This window comes from Salvelinus alpinus, chromosome 14, assembly GCF_045679555.1.
Source record: "Salvelinus alpinus chromosome 14, SLU_Salpinus.1, whole genome shotgun sequence".
NCBI classification, from domain to species: Eukaryota; Metazoa; Chordata; class Actinopteri; order Salmoniformes; family Salmonidae; genus Salvelinus; species Salvelinus alpinus.
This window is the reverse complement of record NC_092099.1, coordinates 31,873,826-31,895,066: the sequence shown is the minus strand read 5'-3', so window position 1 is coordinate 31,895,066 and position 21,241 is coordinate 31,873,826. Positions and strand designations below refer to the sequence as shown.

The window sequence follows — 21,241 nt, the reverse complement described above, 5'->3', positions numbered from 1 at the left end:
GGATGTTCTGAGCAACATTCTGTAACACATGCCACTGGTGTTTTTATTTCATACAATGGGAGATAAGTGTATTTTACTACACTTACACAGGCCGATGTTAATTCATCATAGAATTCATGATGGCACAATAGGACTGGTATAAAAAATTATTAAGAAGAAAGAAAACAGGTAAAGTAGAATGTGTGAGTACTGTACAACATGTATTCCTCCCTGGTAATATTGGTTTTAGATGACTTGTGTGAGGGAGTTCATTAATCTGTGTTGGTCAAAAGACAGCTTTGTTCTGCCAAAGTGCTCTCTCACTCTCTGAGCACGGTGGTACAGCCAGAGCAAGGTCACCCTTTAGTTTTCACACTTCCCTTTCATATTCTACATCTATATGACATCCATCTCTCTCAAACACATGCACACACACCCCGCCTTCCCCCAATATATGCCTATATGGTAAAAGGGGACAGACATGTGAGGGCGTGTGAAGGCCACAGTTTCCCCTTCTCTTCACAGATGTTCAGGGTCTAGCAGAGCGACCTCTTTGAACTAATATCACGGTCTGGTCATAAGCTCTGCCTCTCACACAACCATAATTGTACATGGTTAAATGTGCCACAATCACACAGGACAAAGAGGACAGTATATAAATATGTATTCTTTGGGGACGGCTTCTCTATGTGTAAGTCAAATGAGGAACTGACCTTCAGATGCATTAAGGTGCATGGTTTCCATGGGACCAATAAAAGCGTAGCGCATTCCCAGCCCCTCTGACATTACCAGGTCAATGTCCTTGACTGAGATGACACCATCCTGAAACGGTAGGTAGCAATGAACTCAGATTCAACAAAAGGGCAAAAGTTTTATTTTTGTACACCCCCGCACTCAGGGTACCAATGACACAGACGAGGGGTTATTCACCCTCAACGACACTCTTAATAAGCTTTCTACCTGCCCAACAAACAACCATCAGTCTGTCAGGAGGGCTGAGGAAGCAGCAGACTAGACAACCCTTTTCCTTTCATCCCAGCAGAGCACAGCAGCATTAAGGCTACTCCCACCAGATTGGGTTTCCTTAATCATCCCATTCTGTGTCCAAGGATAATGGCAGGGTAGAGGAGAGGAAAGGCTGTGAGGGCAGTGCCAGGCCAGGGACAGGGCCTGCTGTTCCCTACTCAGATTACTGCTCAACAGATACTCGTTGGCTGACCAGGGGGAAATCAAAGCTCGGACACAGATATGGAGAGTAGAGGGACAGGGGGGACAGTGGCGTCTTTGTTCGCTTCCTGCAGGCCAACAACGGGCCCGTTATCTTGGTGTCGCGAGGCGGCGTCCAGGCGGGGGGCAGCCGTGAAAAGGGGCCTTTCCTCTGCTAATCACTGGGAGCTACCGGCTGCGTTCTCAGCCACTCTGCTTTCCGACACTGGCTTGGACTCAAAGGCCAAGTTTTTTGTGTGTGTGTGTGTGTGTGTGTGTGTGTGTGAGTGAGTGAGTGAGTGAGTGAGTGAGTGAGTGAGTGAGTGAGTGAGTGAGTGAGTGAGTGAGTGAGTGAGTGAGTGAGTGAGTGAGTGAGTGAGTGAGAGAGAGAGAGAGAGAGAGAGAGAGAGAGAGAGAGAGAGAGAGAGAGAGATACAGATTGGGGGTAACATTAATATCAGTGACACTTCACTTGAACTCTCCGTCATTAGGCCTACATACGACCATAACACTCAGCTTTTTGCAACTTGTACAGCAATGACCAGGTAGACCTATGTACTTACAAGGCAACATTGTAATAACATGAATTTCTTTATTATTTTGTGGGGATTCTCTGGGAAGCACCACTAGGTATCAGGTACTGTGGAGTTGAATTATTCTATGTAACCTAAGTGACTAGTACATTTCCATTGATGCCATATATTTTCCTACCAAATAACAATACAGCACCGTAAAATAAAATGTTGCCAATTCCCTCTTTCAGAGTGCTAACAACAAAATGAGTTGTATCAAAGGAGAGAACATGCAGAATAGACCAGATTTCCAAACTCTGACATCACAGCGAGCTTACATTGTCATGCACCGAGGCAAGGTGTGTATAAAGGATGATAACATGTCAACAGCTGAGTTGATGCTGGCTTTAAGATAAGCAAAGTGTGTCAATATCATTACATGTCAATTGAGTAGATTCAGTTTGGAAATTGAAAATGCTGAAATATCTGCATTAGCAAATTGGCAGTAATTAAATGAAATTGACCCAGACTGGTAAATAATAAAATACCGTCTGAAATGTTGATTCCATTAGCTAGGTTTCCCTCCAATCGGCGACAGATTTTCATGTGAATATTCTAAAATCGCCATAAAAATAATATGGGGGGGGGGGGTGGATGCTTAGCAGTGGAGGCAGCTAAGGGGAGGAAGGCTCACAACAATATCTGGAAATGGAGCCAATGGAACGGCACCAAACACATCAAAGATGTTGTTTCCATGTGGTTGAAACCACTATATTGACTCCATTCCAGCCACCACTAAGGGCCGTCCTCCCCTCAATAGCCCCCACTGATGCTTAGTATGTGTAGTGCTATGCTGTTAAAGTAGAACATGTTCCTCCCATAGCCTTCCAGGTGTCTGTATGATGTGTGTGGGTAGCATGTATTTTGAGCCAGTACATACAATGTCTGAGATTTGTCAATGTGGCTTTCGGTACAGCACCAATGACGAAACCACATAGAACAATCTTATGGCACATACTATATGTAACAAAACCCATTTTCAAATTGACTTATTGCGGGTAAAAAGCTGTGCGTGATGATATAGTGCACATAAAAATAAAAATCTCATGTACTGAATTTAAAGAAATGTATATTGCATTTTCAACTCTACTGATGGTTTTGTCACAAGAAATGTGTATTATATAGTAATGCCCACTCTGGTCTTTACACATGAGCTCTAGCCAACAGCTCATAGATACAGTCTAGCCAACAGCTCACAGAAACAGTCTAGCCAACAGCTCACAGAAACAGTCTAGCCAACAGCTCACAGAAACAGTCTAGCCATCAGCTCACAGAAACAGTCTAGCCAACAGCTCACAGAAACAGTCTAGCCAACAGCTCACAGAAACAGTCTAGCCAACAGCTCACAGATACAGTCTAGCCATCAGCTCACAGATACAGTCTAGCCATCAGCTCACAGATACAGTCTAGCCAACAGCTCACAGAAACAGACTAGCCAACAGCTCACAGATACAGTCTAGCCAACAGCTCACAGATACAGTCTAGCCATCAGCTCACAGATACAGTCTAGCCAACAGCTCACAGAAACAGTCTAGCCAACAGCTCACAGAAACAGTCTAGCCATCAGCTCACAGATACAGTCTAGCCAACAGCTCACAGATACAGTCTAACCAACAGCTCACAGATACAGTCTAGCCAACAGCTCACAGATACAGTCTAGCCAACAGCTCACAGAAACAGTCTAGCCAACAGCTCACAGAAACAGTCTAGCCAACAGCTCACAGATACAGTCTAGCCATCAGCTCACAGATACAGTCTAGCCATCAGCTCACAGATACAGTCTAGCCAACAGCTCACAGAAACAGACTAGCCAACAGCTCACAGATACAGTCTAGCCAACAGCTCACAGATACAGTCTAGCCATCAGCTCACAGATACAGTCTAGCCAACAGCTCACAGAAACAGTCTAGCCAACAGCTCACAGAAACAGTCTAGCCATCAGCTCACAGATACAGTCTAGCCAACAGCTCACAGATACAGTCTAACCAACAGCTCACAGATACAGTCTAGCCAACAGCTCACAGATACAGTCTAGCCAACAGCTCACAGATACAGTCTAGCCATCAGCTCACAGACACAGTGCGGGCAGGCTACCTACCAAACATCAATTATCATGTCACCAGAATAAGACCCTCGATATTTATTGGAAAGCACAATCAAGCTCATCACGTGCACGTCACCCTGTTAAGTTCATCATAACTTATTTCATCTGTAGCCTAATAAACATCATGCTTTTCTGAGTTGTAGTGGGAGGACCACACAACATGTCATCGCGTGACTCCAAGTTCACTTCGATATGATGCCTATTATATCAATATTTGCACATAAAGGTGTTGTTTAGAGTCATTTCATGCATTATTAATTTTACAGACACAAAAAGATCCCACCATGTCCAAATAACATTATTATTTATACAATTGAACCGAAACGTTCTGTTTCCATCACAACTGTCATGATTTTGGCCACCTAATGCATAGTTATAGTGGGTAAGCCGGTTCAGCTGGTTCACCCAGAAGGCAGCCAGCCTCAACCGGAAGGATTTACAAATCACTGCCTGGCTCTGTCTCAGTAACTACTGACTACCCAGAGACAACACGAGTAGAGAGCAACAAACCCAAAAGAAATAGAAGAGTAAAATCCTCAGTGACATATTTGACATTTATACAAATATTTGACCCAGATATATCTGGTTTTACCTGCACAACAGCCTTACAAGATCTTAAAAAGCTGAAAAACTGATCTCAATCTCTCATGACATATGGTGTCTATAGATGACTTGTATCGCACAGCTGCCATGATACACGTGACCAACGCATCTTACAGTTCCATACTGTGTAGGTAGAGAACCATCCACTTAGTTTAAACTCCATCCAGGTCAGAGCATTTCAATAGTAACAGCTATGTGTCATTTGTCAGTAAAGAACCATGGGTGCCCTCAGAGTTTATTTGGCTTCAGGGTACACCTCACAGCCCGCCAGCACATTCCAAACACTCCAAGGATCCAAGGAATGTCATAAAGACATGTGTCTGAGTTTCTACAGGTCCGTGTTAAGATGTAAATATCTGCACAGATGAGATGTATAGGGGGTGGGGAATACAGCTCGCCAGCTTGTAGTCCTAAAACCCGGAAATGAGTGACCTCTGGTTTGTTCAGCCATCCCTACGGGAAAAATGAATAGGAAAATAATAGGGTTTTGGAATAAATGCCAAAAATAAGGTCTGAGGTTAACACAGGCTTAAGAGATATAATATGTTTTGTTCTATGAAATAATAGCAGTCAGTTAACATGACCTTTATGAATTATGAAGCCTTTGTGCTTTTTTTATTACATAAGTTCTTCAAAATTCACAAAAAGTGGCGTTAGCTGATGAAGATTATCTCATAGAACAAAACTTATAAGATCTCCTAAGCCTGTGTTTAGCAGACCTTATTTTCTGAATTTATCCCAAAACCCTACAAAAACGCCATTCATTTTCCCCATAGGCTTTGTCCAACGAACCAATAGCAGAGTTAGTGCTTACAAAAACACACCATTACTATTTCTCTCTATGGATGTAACGTGAAGAGGCTCAGTTCCCTGCGCCGTTTCTCTGAGCTAAAAACAACACAGATGTTCTCAGTAGCGTGACCACAGCGCTTTGTTGAGTGGACTGACTGAGCTCACAAGAGCTGTGCCCTTCACTCTGAAGGCTCACTTAACCTGTCTGTGAGAATAAGGTAACTCTCTAAAGACACTACAGTGTTACACGCTAATGCACATCCAGACTTAAGAGCTAATCGACTGGGTCGGAATGTTCTGAGTGTCTCTGTGCATTCCACTGGGTTGTCATCTCTGTTGTATGAAGACAATGGAAGTAGAATAATTCTTCTCTTGGGTAGAGGTTCATTGACTCTAAATGGTTTGTGAAATCAATGCTAATTGACATCGCCAAATAAGTGGCAGACAGTGACATGACAAAAGCACCACTGAGGCGTTATTTTTATTTTTGAGGCGTTATTTTTTTAAGCTTGAGAGGTTTCATGTCCAGTACTAGGCCAGATAAAGAGCCACAAAAGCAAAGCCGTCGTGACTGTGCACATTATCTGAGACTTCAGCACTTCTTACCATGTACAGTACCAGTGAAAGACTTGGACACACCTACTCATTCAAGGGTTTTTCTTTATTTTTACTATTTTCTACATTGTAGAATAATAGTGAAGTCATCAAAACTATGAAATAACACATATGGAATCATGTAGAAACCAAAAAAGTGTTATGTCTCAAATATATTTTATATTTGAGATATAACACTTTTTTTGTTACTACATTTCTAATCAAATCAAATTTTATTTGTCACATACACATGGTGTAGCGAAATGCTTGTGCTTCTAGTTCCGACAATGCAGTAATAACCAACGAGTAATCTAACCTAACAATTCCACAACTACTACCTTATACACACACAAGTGTAAAGGGATAAAGAATATGTACATAAAGATATATGAATGAGTGATGGTACAGAACGGCATAGGCAAGATGCAGTAGATGGTATAGAGTACAGTATATACATATGAGATGAGTAATGTAGGGTATATAAACATAAAGTGGCATAGTTTAAAGTGGCTAGTGATACATGTATTACATAAAGATGGCAAGATGCAGTAGATTATATAGAGTACAGTATATACATATACATATGAGATGAGTAATGTAGGGTATGTAAACATTATATTAAGTGGCATTGTTTAAAGTGGCTAGTGATACATTTTTACATACATTTCCATCAATTCCCATTATTAAAGTGGCTGGAGTTGAGTCAGTATGTTGGCAGCAGCCACTAAATGCTAAATGTTGCTCTCGATTGTGCATCTGTAGAAGTTTGTGAGTGCTTTTGGTGACAAGCCAAATTTCTTCAGCCTCCTGAGGTTGAAGAGGCGCTGCTGCGCCTTCTTCACAACGCTGACTGTGTGGGTGGACCAATTCAGTTTGTCCGTGATGTGTACGCCGAGGAACTTAAAACTTACTACCCTCTCCACTACTGTCCCGTCGATGTGGATAGGGGGGTGCTCCCTCTGCTGTTTCCTGAAGTCCACAATCATCTCCTTTGTTTTGTTGACGTTGAGTGTGAGGTTATTTTCCTGACACCACACTCCGAGGGCCCTCACCTCCTCCCTGTAGGCCGTCTCGTCGTTGTTGGTAATCAAGCCTACCACTGTAGTGTCGTCCGCAAACTTGATGATTGTGTTGGAGGCGTGCATGGCCACGCAGTCGTGGGTGAACAGGGAGTACAGGAGAGGGCTCAGAACGCACCCTTGTGGGGCCCCAGTGTTGAGGATCAGCGGGGTGGAGATGTTGTTACCTACCCTCACCACCTGGGGGCGGCCCGTCAGGAAGTCCAGTACCCAGTTGCACAGGGCGGGGTCGAGATCCAGGGTCTCGAGCTTGATGACGAGTTTGGAGGGTACTATGGTGTTAAATGCTGAGCTGTAGTCGATGAACAGCATTCTCACATAGGTATTCCTCTTGTCCAGATGGGTTAGGGCAGTGTGCAGTGTGGTTGCGATTGCGTCGTCTGTGGACCTATTGGCTCGGTAAGCAAATTGGAGTGGGTCTAGGGTGTCAGGTAGGGTGGAGGTGATATGGTCCTTGACTAGTCTCTCAAAGCACTTCATGATGACGGAAGTGAGTGCTACGGGTAGTCGTTTAGCTCAGTTACCTTAGCTTTCTTGGGAACAGGAACAATGGTGGCCCTCTTGAAGCATGTGGGAACAGCAGACAGGGATAAGGATTGATTGAATATGTCCGTAAACACACCAGCCAGCTGGTCTGCGCATGCTCTGAGGACGCGGCTGGGAATGCCGTCTGGGCCTGCAGCCTTGCGAGGGTTAACACGTTTAAATGTTTTACTCACCTCGGCTGTAGTGAAGGAGAGCCCGCAGGTTTTGGTAGCGGGCCGTGTCAGTGGCACTGTATTGTCCTCAAAGCGAGCAAAAAAGTGATTTAGTCTGTCTGGGAGCAAGACATCCTGGTCCGCGACGGGGCTGGTTTTCTTTTTGTAATCCGTGATTGACTGTAGACCCTGCCACATACCTCTTGTGTCTGAGCTGTTGAATTGCGACTCTACTTTGTCTCTATACTGGCACTTAGCTTGTCTGATTGCCTTGCGGAGGGAATAGCTACACTGTTTGTATTCGGTCACCTTGCCCTGGTTAAAAGCAGTGGTTCGCGCTTTCAGTTTTGCGTGAATGCTGCCATCAATCCACAGTTGCTGGTTTGGGAATGTTTTAATCGTTGCTGTGGGTATAACGTCGCAGATGCACTTTCTAATGAACTCGCTCACCGAATCAGCGTATACGTCAATGTTGTTGTCGGACGCAATGCGGAACATATCCCAATCCACGTGATCGAAGCAGTCTTGAAGCGTGGAATCAGATTGGTCGGACCAGCGTTGAACAGACCTGAGCGCGGGAGCTTCTTGTTTTAGTTTCTGTTTGTAGGCTGGAAGCAACAAAATGGAGTCGTGGTCAGCTTTTCCGAAAGGAGGGCGGGGGAGGGCCTTATATGCGTCGCGGAAGTTAGAATAACAATGATCCAGGGTTTTACCAGCCCTGGTAGCACAATCGATATGCTGATAGAATTTAGGGAGTTTTGTTTTCAGATTAGCCTTGTTAAAATCCCCGGCTACAATGAATGCAGCCTCAGGATGTGTGGTTTCCAGTTTACATAGAGTCAGGTAAAGTTCGTTCAGGGCCATAGATGTGTCTGCTTGGGGGGGAATATATACGGCTGTGATTATAATCGAAGAGAATTCCCTTGGTAGATAATGCGGTCGACATTTGATTGTGAGGTCAGGTGAACAGAATGACTTGAGTTCCTGTATGTTGTTATGATCACAGCACGTCTCATTAATCATAAGGCATACCCCCCCGCCCCTCTTCTTACCAGAAAGATGCTTGTTTCTGTCGGCGCGATGCATGAAGAAACCAGCTGGCTGCACCGACTCCGTTAGCATCTCTCGAGTGAGCCATGTTTCCGTGAAGCAAAGAATGTTACAGTCTCTGATGTCTCTCTGGAATGCTACCCTTGCTTGGATTTCATCAACCTTGTTGTCAAGAGACTGGACATTGGCGAGTAGTATGCTAGGGAGTGGAGCGCGATGTGCCCGTCTCCGGAGCCTGACCAGAAGACCGCTTCGTTTGCCCCTTTTACGGCGTCGTTGTTTAGGATCGCCGGCTGGGATCCGATCCATTGTCCTGGGTGGAAGGCAAAACACAGGATCCGCTTCGGGAGAGTCATATTCCTGGTCGTAATGATGGTGAGTTGACGTTGCTCTTATATTCAGTAGTTCCTCCCGACTGTATGTAATGAAACCTAAGATTACCTGGGGTACTAATGTAAGAAATAACACGTAAAAAAAAAAAAAAATACTGCATAGTTTCCTAGGAACGCGAAGCGAGGCAGCCATCTCTGTCGGCGCCGGAAGTACTATTTGGTTCTTTAATGTAGCCACCCTTTGCTTTGATGACAGCTTTGCACACTCTTGGCATTCACTCAACTAGCTTAATGAGGTAGTCACCTGGAATGCATTTCAATTAACAGGTGTGCCTTGTTCAAAGTTAATATGTGGCATTTCTTTCTTTCTTAATGCATTTGTGCCAAATCAGTTTTATTGTGACAAGGTAGGGGTGGTATACAGAAGATAGCCTTATTTGGTAAAAGACCAAATCAAATGAAACTATATTTGTCACATGCGCCAAATACAACAAGTGTAGACCTTACCGTGAAATGCTTACTTACAAGCCCTTAACCAACAGTGCAGTTCAAGAAGAGTTAAGAAAATATTTATCAAACTAAAGTGAAAAATAATAAAAAATTAACACAATAACATAACAATAACGAGGCTATATACAGGGGGTACCGAGTCAGTTTTTATTTTTTTATTTCACCTTTATTTAACCAGGTAGGCTAGTTGAGAACAAGTTCTCATTTGCAACTGCGACCTGGCCAAGATAAAGCATAGCAGTGTGAACAGACAACACAGAGTTACACATGGAGTAAACAATAAACAAGTCAATAACATGGTAGAAAAAAAGAGAATCTATATACAATGTGTGCAAAAGGCATGAGGTAGGCAATAAATCGAATAATTACAATTTAGCAGATTAACACTGGAGTGATAAATCATCAGATGAACATGTGCAAGAAGAGATACTGGTGTGCAAAAGAGCAGAAAAGTAAATAAATAAAAGCAGTATGGGGGGTGAGGTAGGTAAATTGGGTGGGTAGTTTACAGATGGACTATGTACAGCTGCAGCGATCGGTTAGCTGCTCGGATAGCAGATTTTTAAAGTTGTTGAGGGAGATAAAAGTCTCCAACTTCAGAGATTTTTGCAATTCGTTCCAGTCGCAGGCAGCAGAGAACTGGAAGGAAAGGCGTCCAAATGAGGTTTTAGCTTTAGGGATGATCAGTGAGATACACCTGCTGGAGCGCGTGCTGCGGGTGGGTGTAGCCATCGTGACCAGTGAACTGAGATAAGGCGGCACTTTACCTAGCATAGCCTTGTAGATGACCTGGAGCCAGTGGGTCTGACGACGAACATGTAGCGAGGGCCAGCCGACTAGGGCATACAGGTCGCAGTGGTGGGTCGTATAAGGTGCTTTAGTAACAAAACGAATGGCACTGTGATAAACTGCATCCAGTTTGCTGAGTAGAGTGTTGGAAGCTATTTTGTAGATGACATCGCCGAAGTCGAGGATCGGTAGGATAGTCAGTTTTACTAGGGTAAGTTTGGCGGCGTGAGTGAAGGAGGCTTTGTTGCGGAATAGAAAGCCGATTCTTGATTTGATTTTGGATTGGAGATGTTTGATATGAGTCTGGAAGGAGAGTTTGCAGTCTAGCCAGACACCTAGGTACTTATAGATGTCCACATATTCTAGGTCGGAACCGTCCAGGGTGGTGATGCTAGTCGGGCGTGCGGGTGCAGGCAGCGAACGGTTGAAAAGCATGCATTTGGTTTTACTAGCGTTTAAGAGCAGTTGGAGGCCACGGAAGGAGTGTTGTATGGCATTGAAGCTCGTTTGGAGGTTAGATAGCACAGTGTCCAAGGAAGGGCCGGAAGTATATAGAATGGTGTCGTCTGCGTAGAGGTGGATCAGGGAATCGCCCGCAGCAAGAGCAACATCATTGATGTATACAGAGAAAAGAGTCGGCCCGAGAATTGAACCCTGTGGTACCCCCATAGAGACTGCCAGAGGACCGGACAACATGCCCTCCGATTTGACACACTGAACTCTGTCTGCAAAGTAGTTGGTGAACCAGGCAAGGCAGTCATTAGAAAAACCGAGGCTACCGAGTCTGCCGATAAGAATATGGTGATTGACAGAGTCGAAAGCCTTGGCCAGGTCGATGAAGACGGCTGCACAGTAATGTCTTTTATCGATGGCGGTTATGATGTCGTTTAGTACCTTGAGCGTGGCTGAGGTGCACCCGTGACCGGCTCGGAAACCGGATTGCACAGCGGAGAAGGTACGGTGGGATTCGAGATGGTCAGTGATCTGTTTGTTGACTTGGCTTTCGAAGACCTTAGATAGGCAGGGCAGGATGGATATAGGTCTGTAACAGTTTGGGTCCAGGGTGTCTCCCCCTTTGAAGAGGGGGATGACCGCGGCAGCTTTCCAATCCTTGGGGATCTCAGATGATACGAAGGAGAGGTTGAACAGGCTGGTAATAGGGGGTGCGACAATGGCGGCGGACAGTTTCAGAAATAGGGGGTCCAGATTGTCAAGCCCAGCTGATTTGTATGGGTCCAGGTTTTCCAGCTCTTTCAGAACATCTGCTATCTGGATTTGGGTAAAGGAGAAGCTGGGGAGGCTTGGGCGAGTAGCAGCGGGGGGGGCGGGGCTGTTGGCCAAGGTTGGAGTCGCCAGGAGGAAGGCATGGCCAGCCATTGAGAAATGCTTGTTGAAGTCTTCGATTATCACGGATTTATCGGTGGTGACCGTGTTACCTAGCCTCAGTGCAGTGGGCAGCTGGGAGGAGGTGCTCTTGTTCTCCATGGACTTTACAGTATCCCAGAACTTTTTGGAGTTAGAGCTACAGGATGCGAATTTCTGCTTGAAAAAGCTGGCCTTTGCTTTCCTGACTGACTGCGTGTATTGGTTCCTGACTTCCCTGAACAGTTGCATATCGCGGGGGCTCTTCGATGCTATTGCAGTTCGCCACAGGATGTTTTTGTGCTGGTCGAGGGCAGTCAGGTCTGGAGTGAACCAAGGGCTATATCTGTTCTTGGTTCTGCATTTTTTGAACGGAGCATGCTTGTCTAATATGGTGAGGAAGTAACATTTAAAGAATGACCAGGCATCCTCAACTGACGGGATGAGGTCAATATCCTTCCAGGGTACCCGGGCCAGGTCGATTAGAAAGGCCTGCTCGCAGAAGTGTTTTAGGGAGCGTTTGACAGTGATGAGGGGTGGTCGTTTGACCGCGGACCCGTGGCGGATACAGGCAATGAGGCAGTGATCGCTGAGATCTTGATTGAAGACAGCAGAGGTGTATTTGGAGGGCAGGTTGGTCAGGATAATGTCTATTAGGGTGCCCATGTTTACGGATTTAGGGTTGTACCTGGTGGGTTCCTTGATGATTTGTGTGAGATTGAGGGCATCAAGCTTGGATTGTAGGACTGCCGGGGTGTTAAGCATATCCCAGTTTAGGTCACCTAACAGAACAAACTCTGAAGCTAGATGGGGAGCGATCAATTCACAGATGGTGTCCAGGGCACAGCTGGGAGCTGAGGGTAGCAGGCGGCAACAGTGAGAGACTTATTTCTGGAGAGATTAATTTTTAAAATTAGAAGTTCGAACTGTTTGGGCATAGACCTGGAAAGTATGACAGAACTTTGCAGGCTATCTCTGCAGTAGATTGCAACTCCTCCCCCTTTGGCAGTTCTATCTTGACGGAAAGTGTTATAGTTGGGTATGGAAATCTCAGAATTTTTGGTGGCCTTCCTAAGCCAGGATTCGGACACGGCAAGGACATCAGGATTGGCAGAGTGTGCTAAAGCGGTGAGTAAGGCAAACTTAGGGAGGAGGCTTCTGATGTTGACATGCATGAGGCCAAGGCTTTTTCGATCGCAGAAGTCAACAAATGAGGGTGACTGGGGACATGCAGGGCCTGGGTTTACCTCCACATCACCCGAGGAACAGAGGAGTAGTAGGATGAGGGTGCGGCTAAAGGCTATCAAAACTGGTCGCCTAGAGCGTTGGGGACAAAGAATAAAAGGAGCAGATTTATGGGCGTGGTAGAATAGATTCTGGGCATAATGTGCAGACAGGGGTATGGAGGGGCGCGGGTACAGCGGAGGCAAGCCCAGGCACTGGGTGATGATAAGAGAGGTTGTATCTCTGGACATGCTGGTCTCAATGGGTGAGGTCACCGCATGTGTGGGGGGTGGGACAAAGGGGGTATCAGAGGTACGGAGAGTGGAACTACAGGGTCCATTGCAAACCAAAACAATGATAATGAAAACTAGCCTGAACAACAGTATGCAAGGCATATTGATATTTGAGAGAGACATACAATAAGGCATAAAGTGATTGCAGGTCTTGATTGGGAGAGCTAGCTTAAACAACAGGTAAGATAACAGCAGCAATAACAGGGTGTTAGTCTAACACAGCAACAACAGGTAAAAATGGCGACGACTAGGCAGAGAGGGTCGGATTAACTACACACAGATCCTGAGTTAAAGCACAGAGCCGACAGGTAAAACACAAATAAACAGAATGGAGTACCGTGAATTAATGGACAGTCAAGCATGCATCAGCTATGTAGCCAAGTGATCATAGTGTCCAGGGGGCAGCCGTAGATGGAGCAGAGGAGGCCTCCACTAAGCTAGCACGCGGCGTATAAAGTTAGTAGCCCGGGGGGTGGTCTGCTCAGACGGAGGGGGTCTGCTCAGACGTGGTTGTGTCGACAGAGAATCCAAGCCAGATGGCGATGGCGAAAGAGAGGTTGTGAATTGTAGAATTGTGTTTGCTAACTGGTGCTAGCTTCGTGGCAGTGGCAGTGGCGCTAGCTCTTCAGCTAGCCGGCAGATGGGCCTAGCTCGAGGCTAGCTCAAGGCTAACTGGTGCTTGCTTCGGGACAGAGGTGTTAGCCAGTAGTAGCCACTCGGTTGCAGCTAGCTAGCTGTGATGATACGGTGTAATTGTCCAGAGCTTGCGTCAGGAATCCGGTGATGTGGTAGAGAAAAAGCAGTCCTATATGCTCTGGGTTGATATCGCGCTTGCAGCTAGCCGGCAGATGGGCCTAGCTCGAGGCTAGCTCAAGGCTAACTGGTGCTTGCTTCGGGACAGTGGTGTTAGCCAGTAGTAGCCACTCGGTTGCAGCTAGCTAGCTGTGATGATACGGTGTAATTGTCCAGAGCTTGCGTCAGGAATCCGGTGATGTGGTAGAGAGAAAGCAGTCCTATATGCTCTGGGTTGATATCGCGCTTGCAGCTAGCCGGCAGATGGGCCTAGCTCGAGGCTAGCTCAAGGCTAACTGGTGCTTGCTTCGGGACAGAGGTGTTAGCCAGTAGTAGCCACTCGGTTGCAGCTAGCTAGCTGTGATGATACGGTGTAATTGTCCAGAGCTTGCGTCAGGAATCCGGTGATGTGGTAGAGAAAAAGCAGTCCTATATGCTCTCGGTTGATATCGCGCTTGCAGACTGGCAGGTATTGGCCCGGTATTGAAGCTGGCTGTGTCCGAGTTGAGGGTGAAGACCGCAGCAGTGGCTAACTGACTACTAGCTAGTAGCTAGTTATCTGGCTAGCTTCTGCTTGGGGTTACGGTTCTAAAGTATAAAAAAATAGCAGGTCCGTACCACATTGGGTGAGGCGGAATGTAGGAATGTATATTCAGTTCCTAGATGGAAAGTGAAATTAAAATATATACGAAATGTATACGAAAAATACGAAGACTATTTACTATTTACTATTTACACGCTACAGGACAATACAAACACACGTCCGACTGCTACGCCATCTTGGATTCGAGTGTGCGGGGGTACAGGTTAGAGGTCATTTGTACATGTACAGTCCTTTGCAAAAGTATTCATCCACCTTGGCGTTTTTCCTATTTTGGTGCATTACAAATTTGTAATTTAAACAGATTTTTATTTGGATTTCATGTAATGGACATACACAAAATAGTCCAAATTGGTGAAGTGAAATTAAAAATATAACTTTGCTCTAACCCCCTTTGCTATAAAGCCCCTAAATAAGATCTGGTGCAACCAATTACTTTCAGAAGTCACATAATTAGTATATACATACACCTGTTCTGAAAGGCCCCAGAGTCTGTAGCACCACGAATCAAGGGGAACCACCAAGCAAGCGGCACCATGAAGACCAAGGAGCTCTCAAAACAGGTCAGGTAGTGGAGAAGTACAGATCAGGGTTGGGCTATGAAAAATATCAAAAACTTTGACCATCCCACAGAGCACCATTAAATCCATTATTTAAAAAATGTAAGAATATGGCACCACAAAAAAACCTGCCAAGAGAGGGCCGCCCACCAAAACTCACGGACCAGGCAAGGAGGGCATTAATCAGAGAGGCAACAGAGACCAAATATAACCCTGAAGGAGCTGCAAAGCTCTACAGCGGAGATCGGTGTATCTGTCAATAGGACCACTTTAAGCCGTACACTCCACAGAGCTGGGCTTTATGGAAGAGTGGCCAGAAATAAACCATGGCTTAAAACTTCTTATGGCTGCATCCCGGTAACGGGATCGATATGACAGCAGCCAGTGAAAGTGCAGGGCGCCAAATTCAAACAACAGAAATCTCATAATTAAAATTCCTCAAACATACATGTGTCTTATATCATTTTAAAGGTAATCTTGTTGTTAATCCCACCAAAGTGTCCGATTTCAAATATGCTTTTCAGCGAAAGCACTACAAACGAATATGTTAGGTCACCACCAAACCACAATAAGCACAGCCATTTTTCCTGCGAAAGATAGCTTTCACAAAAAGCAGAAATAGAGATAAAATGAATCACTAACCTTTGATTATCTTCATCAGCTGACACTCATAGGACTTCATGTTACACAATACATGCATGTTTTGTTTGATAAAGTTCATATTTATAACAAAAAATCTGAGTTTACATTGGTGCGTTACATTCACTAGTTCCAAAAACATCAAGTGATTTTGCATAGCCACATCGTTTCAACAGAAATACTCATCATAAATGTAGATGATAATACAAGTTATACACATGGAAATATAGATATACCTCTCCTTAATGCAACCGCTGTGTCAGATTTTTAAAAAACTTTACGGAAAAAGCAAATCATGCAATAATCTGAGACGGAGCTCAGAACAATAGCCAAATTAGCCGCCATGTTGGGGTCAACAGAAAACAGAAAATACATGATAAATGTTTCCTTACCTTTGATGAACTTCATCAGAATGCAGTCCTAGAAATCCCAGGTCCACAATAAATGCTTGATTTGTTCGATAATGTCCGTTATTTATGTCCAATTAGCTACTTTGGAATTGTTTACCGCTAACGCGCTAACCAAAGTCACAAAGCGCATCCACTATAACGTGACGAAATGTCCAAAAGTTCCGTAACAGTCAGTAGAAACATGTCAAACGATGTACTGAATCAATCTTTAGAATGTTGTTAACATACATCTTGAACAACGTTCCAACCGGAGAATTAGATTGACTTCAGAAGAGCGGTGGAACGGAGGTCCTCCTCATGTGAAGGCGCATGTGAAAGCATGGTCAGCTCGTGGCAGTGATTACTCATTCCTGTCTCCTTCGGCCCCCCTTCACATTAGAGTCATCAGACAAAGTTCTATTGACTGTTGACATCTAGTGGAAGCCGTAGGAAGTGAAAACTCATCAATATCTCGCTGTAATTTCAATGAGAGCTTGGTTGAAAATCTGCCACCTCAGAAACAATTCAAACAGGAAGTGGAACTTCTCAGGTTTTTCCCTGCCATATGAGTTCTGTTATACTCACAGACATAATTCAAACAGTTTTAGAAACTTCAGAGTGATTTCTATCCAATACGAATAATACTATGCATATATTAGCAACTGGGACTGAGGAGCAGGCAGTTTACTATGGGCACCTCTGTGCACCTTTCATCCAAGCTACTCAATACTGCGCTGCAGCCATAAGAAGTAAAAGAAAAAAATAAGCAAACACGTTTGGTGTTCGCCAAAAGGCATGTGGGAGACTCCCCAAACATATGGAAGGTACTCTGGTCAGATGATACTAAAATGTAGCTTTTTGGCCATCAAGGAAAACTCTGTCTGGCGCAAACCCAACACCTCTCATCAACCCGAGAACAACTTTCAAAGCACTTCTTGGCTACCGACGTAAGTGCTACGGGGCGGTAATCATTTTAGGCAGGTTACCTTCGCTTCCTTGGGCACAGAGACTTATGGTGGTCTGCTTGAAACATGTAGGTATTACAGACTCAGTCAGGGAGAGGTTGAAAAAGTCAGTGAAGACACCTGCCAGTTGGTCCACACATGCCTTGAGTACACCTCCGGGTAATCCATTTGTCCCCGCGGCTTTGTGAAAGTTGACCTGTTTAAAGGTCTTGCTCACAACGGCTACCGAGAGCGTTATCACACAGTCATCCAGAACAGCTGGTGCTCTTGTGCATGCTTCAGTGTTGCTTGCCTCGAATCGAGCATAAAAGGCATTTAGCTCGTCTGGTAGGCTCGCGTCACTGGGCAGCTCGCATCTGTGTTTCCCTTTGTAGTCCGTAATAGTTTTCAAGCCCTGCCACATCCGACGAGCGTCAGAGCCGGTGTAGTAGGTTTCAATCTTAATCCTGTATTGACGCTTTGCTTGTTGGATGGTTCGTCTGAGGGCATAGCGGGATTTCTTATAGGCGTCCCGCTCCTTGAAAACGGCAGCTCTAGCCTTTAGCTTGATGCGGATGTTGCCTGTAATCCATGGCTTCTGGTTGGGAGATGTACGTACGATCACTGTGGGGACGATGTTGTCGATGCATTTCTCGATGAAGCCGATGACTGAGGTGGTATACTCCTCAATGCCATTGGATGAATCCCGGAACATATTCCATTCTGTGCTAGCAAAACAGCCCTCTAACGTAGCATCCTCGCCATCTGACCACTTACGTATTGAGCAAATTACTGGTACTTCCTGCTTTAGTTTTTGCTTATAAGCAGGTATCAGGAGGATATAATTATGGTTGGATATGCCAAATAGAGGTTGGGGGAGAGCTTTGTATGCATCTCTGTGTGTGGGGTAAAGGTGGTATAGAGTTTTTTCCCCCTCTGGTTGCACATGTGACATGCTGGTAAAAATGTGGTAAAACTGATGTAAGTTTGCCTGCATTAAAGTCCCCGGCCACTAGAAGCGCCGCTTCTGGGTGAGCAATTTCTTGTTTGCTTATGGCCTTATAGAGTTGGTTGAGTGCGCTCTTAGTGCCAGCATCGGTCTGTAGTGGTAAATAGACGGCTACGAATAATATAGATGAGATCTCTCTTGGTAGATAGTGTGGTCTACAGCTTATCATAAGGTACTCTACCTCAGCGATCAATACCTCGAGACTTCTTTAAATATTAGACATTGCGCACCAGCTGTTAATGACAAAAAGACACACACCCCCACCCCTGGTCTTAACACATGTACCTTCTCTGTTCTGCAGGTGCATTGAAAATCACTCCAGCTCTATTGTCCGTGTCGTTGTTCAGCCACAACTCTGTGAAACATTGGATGATACAGTTCTTAATGTCCCGTTGGTAGGATAATCCTAATCGTAGGTCATCCATTTTATTTTCCAATAATTGCATGTTAGCAAGTAGAATTAATGGCAATAGAAGTTTACTCGCTCACCTACGGATTCTCAAAAGGCACCCTGATCTGCGTCCTCTTTTTAATGTGGATCTGGGCCTGTTCCCGGGAGAGCATTATATCTTTCTCGTCGGACTCGTTAAAGGAAAAAGCTTCTTCCAGTCCGTGGTGAGTAATCCCATTTCTGATGTCCAGAAGTTATTTTCGGCCATAAGAGACGGTAGCAGCAACATGAAAATTAGGGAAAAAATAAGTTACAAACAACGCAAAAAAAAGGAACAAAATAGCACAATTGATTATGGCCATGTAAAACGTCAGCCATCCTCTTCGGCGCCATTTTCCATCAAGTCCATATTATGGCAAGAACAGCTCAAATAAGCAAAGAGAAACAACAGTCCATCACTACTTCGAAGACATGAAGGTCAGTGAATGCGGAAAATTTCAAGAACTTTGAAAGTTTCTTCAAGTGCAGATGCAAAAACCATCCAGAGCTATGATGAAACTGGCTCTCATGGAGGACCGCCACAGGAAAGGAAGACCCAGAGTTACCTCTGCTGCAGAGGATAAGTTCATTAGAGTTACCATCCTCAGAAATTGCAGCCCAAATAAATGCTTCACAGAGTGACACACACATCTCAACACCAACTGTTTAGAGGAGGCTGCGTGAATCAGGCCTTCATTGTTGAATTGCTGCAAAGAAACCACTACTAACGGACACCAATAAGAAGAGACTTGCTTGGGCCAAGAAACACGAGCAATCGACATTAGACCGATAGAAATCTGTCCTTTGGTCTGATGAATTCCAATTTGAGATTTTTGGTTCCAACCGCTGTGTCTTTGTGAGACACAGAGTAGGTGAACGGATGATTTCTGCATGTGTGATTCCCACCGTGAAGCATGTTGGAGGAGGTGTGATGGTGCTTTGCTGGTGACACTGTCGCTGATTTATTTAGAATTCAAGGCACACTTAACCAGCATGGCTACCACAGCATTCTGCAGCGATATGCCATCTCATCTGGTTTGCGCTTAGTGGGACTATCATTTGTTTCTCAACAGGACAATGGGACAACAGGACAATGGTGATGTGCAAGTAGAAATACTGGTGTGCAAAAGAGCAGAAAAGTAAATAAAAACAATATGGGGATGAGGTAGGTAGATTAGGTGGGCTATTTACTGATGGGCTATGTATAGCTGCAGCGATCGGTTAACTGCTCAGATAGCTGATGTTTAAAGTTAGTGAGGGAAATGTAAGTCTCCAGCGATTTTTGCAATTTGTTCCAGTCATTGGCAGCAGAGAACTGGAAGGAAAGGCGGCCAAATGAGGTGTTGGCTTTGGGGATGACCAGTGAGATGTACCTGCTGGAGTGCGTGCTACGGGTGGGTGTTGTTATCGTGACCAGTGAGCTGAGATAAGGAAGAGCTTTACCTAGCAAAGACTTATAGATGACCTGGAGCCAGTGGGTCTGGCGACGAAAATGTAGCGAGGGCCAGCCGACTAGAGCATACAGGTCGCAGTGGTGGGTGGTATAAGGGGCTTTGGTGACAAAACAGATGGCACTGTGATAGACTGCATCCAGTTTACTGAGTAGAGTGTTGGAGGCTATTTTGTAAATTACATGGCCGAAGTCGAGGATCGGTAGGATAGTCAGGGTATGTTTGGCGGCATGAGTGAAGGAGGCTTTGTTGCGAAATAGGAAGCCAATTCTAGATTTAATTTTGGATTGGAGATGTTTAATATGAGTCTGGAAGGAGAGTTTACAGTCTAGCCAGACACCTAGGTATTTGTAGTTGTCCACATATTCTAAGTCAGAACCGTCCAGAGCAGTGATGCTAGTCGGGCAGGCGGGTGCGGGCAGCGAACGGTTGAAAAGCATGCATTTGGTTTTACTAGCGTTTAAGAGCAGTTGGAGGCCACGGGAGGAGTGTTGTTGGCATTGAAGCTCGTTTGGAGGTTAGTTAACATGGTGTCCAAAGAAGGGCCAGATGTATACAGAATGGTGTCGTCTGCGTAGAGGTGGATCAGGGAATCACCCGCAGCAAGAGCGACATCGTTGATATATACAGAGAAAAGAGTCGGCCCGAGAATTAAACCCTGTGGTACCCCATAGAGGCTGCCGGAGGTCCGGACAACAGGCCCTCCGATTTGACACACTGAACTCTGTCTGAGAAGTAGTTGGTGAACCAGGCAAGGCAGTCATTTGAGAAACCAAGGCTGTTGAGTCTGCCGATAAGAATGCGGTGATTGACAGAGTCGAAAGCCTTGGCCAGGTCGATGAAGACGGCTGCACAGTACTGTCTTTTATCGATGGCGGTTATGATATCGTTTAGGACCTTGAGCGTGGCTAAGGTGCACCCGTGACCAGCTCGAAAACCGGATTGCACAGCGGAGAAGGTACGGTGGGATTTGAAATGGTCAGTGATCTGTTTATTATTTTGGCTTTTGAAGACTTTAGAAAGGCAGGGCAGGATGGATATAGGTCTATAACAGTTTGGGTCTAGAGTGTCACCCCCTTTGAAGAGGGGGATGACCGCGGCAGCTTTCCAATCTTTAGGGATCTCGGACGATACGAAAAGGAGGTTGAACAGACTGGTAATAGGGGTTGCAACAATGGCAGTGGATAATTTTAGAAAGGGAGGGTCCAGATTGTCTAGCCCAGCTGATTTGTACGGGTC

The 21,241-nt window shown here is 45.2% G+C and overlaps 1 pseudogene; it reads right to left on the bottom strand.

The window, feature by feature from the left end:
• The window catches only part of LOC139538790 (lambda-crystallin-like), a 35,179-nt pseudogene that overhangs the window by 2,660 nt on the left and 11,278 nt on the right, over nucleotides 1-21,241 (bottom strand).